Here is a 2,091-nt window from a genome sequence, read left to right as displayed (position 1 = left end):
GATTTTGCCAAACTGCCCTGGATGGGGATACCTTGTTTCTAATTTCTGCAAGATCAAAAAGCTCATCATCCTTTATCTCGATGGACTATTCGTGAAACGAGATGTAACCAAACGTGATCCAAATACCGGACAACTTAAACACCCTCCACGTCCAGCTTCCGACAGAGTTAAACTAAAAAGAGTGGACGAGAATTTGTGGATCTACTATCATAGAGATGTTGAGCAATTTGTTAGGGATTTGAGGCAAATAGCAGATGCAATGATTTGGAGCACTTGTACTGATGCTAACATTGAGCATATCCTCAGTACATGTTGGCCAGACATATGGGAACATAGGACTTATTACTTTAGGGATCTCTTCTCAAACTGGCAATGTGAAAAGTGATCATATTTTGAAGAGATTGCTGGAGCTCCAAGAGACCTTGCAGGCGAACCTGTGTCTTTCAAGCCCCTTTACCATGTTTGGAACAAGTTTTCAGAATACGACTCCTCTCGGACATTGCTGGTAGATGACTCCAGATATAAAAATCTGCGCAATGTCTGGGACAACTGTATATGTCCACCCACCTTTGATCCTCTTGATGAAGAACAAGACCCTGATTACCTCACGCGCACACTGTTGCCATGGCTGTGCAGATGGGCACTAACCCCCAATACCCTGGAGTATACAAAGGCAAACCCCATCAGCAATCCCAAAGATGAACTTTCAAGTCTAGTCTTTGAGCACTTTGTTATAAATGAATATGAATGAGATTGTACATCCGGAAGTGCCAGAAACGTTATATATTGTACATTCTTGGTGGATATGTAAACGTTTCTGGATAATTGTTGTAATATACTTTTTGTAATATACAAAAGTTCTGGCACTTTACTGTATCTGCACTATACATGTCTCTACACTTCTGAATGTCTCAGAACCACGTTTTAGTGGTGCTAAACCCCTAAAACATGGTTAAATTTTTAATATGTTATTGCAACAGTTTTTCTGGAACTGTAACACCATTTAATGGTCATTTTTGGGGGGAGTGGTGAAGCATTCTTAACCACTTTTTAGTGGGGCTAAACCACTTTAGTACCACTAAAAAGTGGTAAATTTTTATTGAGTTTTTCTGAAACTGCAACACTTTTTAGTGGGGCTAAACCACTTTTAAGTGGGGCTAAACCACTTTTTAGTGGTGCTAAACCACTTTAGTACCACTAAAAAGTGGTAAATTTTTATTGAGTTTTTCTGAAACTGCAACACTTTTTAGTGGTGATGTTTGGGGGGGGTGGGGGGAGTGGTGAAGCATTCTCAAAAACCAACATGTCAATTCCATCGTACGTTTACACCAATTCCATCTTGTTCAATCTTTCACTAGATAAGATAAAATCAGATTTGATTTACAATTCAAAGGGCATGCTATTGTATATTGCCTCATGGTTTTCATTGGAAAGTTCGAACACTTCTCCTATGCCATCGAGCACTACAGGCTCCATAGGGAACTTTATTGCCCTTATCAAGTGGGAATATATGAAAACTACTGGCTTGTTATCCCACAGCTCATACAAGTTTGCTTGTAGGGATTTATACCAATGGCCCGTGACCATATAAGTATGCTTCTGTATCTTGTTGCCCCATGCATCAATTTGCTCGTTAGTTGTTAGGCCCTTAGCTACTACACACTTCAAAATGTAGAAGTCAACAGCCTCCTCATTATTCTCTTCAAAAGTGGCAGCAAAATTGTCTCCAGGTGTGAGAGCATCGCTTAAGGAGTCATAATGACCTGCATAAGTGGCACCATGGAACTCCTCATCGTCTGAGTCTCCGTATGACTGGGAATCATTAGCAAGTGGCTCCAAAGTGTGATATTGCCACGTCTCCACATGTGACCTGTTCATACACTTTCTCCAATGGCCAAGCCTGCAAGGAAAACAAAAGCATGACAACCGTTTTGATCGCAATGCACAAGTGTTGTTCTCAGAATACCCATTCACACAGTGCATTGCTCTTGAGCCCTTCAATGGTTTGAAGGCCCATTGATGGGATCGCTGAACATCGCCTAGCTTGACCTCCCAGAACACCCTACTAACCTCCCTCTTTTGCTTGTCATA

Source organism: Adiantum capillus-veneris, chromosome 15 (assembly GCF_014529385.1).
Source record: "Adiantum capillus-veneris isolate H3 chromosome 15, ASM1452938v2, whole genome shotgun sequence".
NCBI lineage: Eukaryota > Viridiplantae > Streptophyta > Polypodiopsida > Polypodiales > Pteridaceae > Adiantum > Adiantum capillus-veneris.
This window is presented reverse-complemented; position numbering follows the sequence as displayed.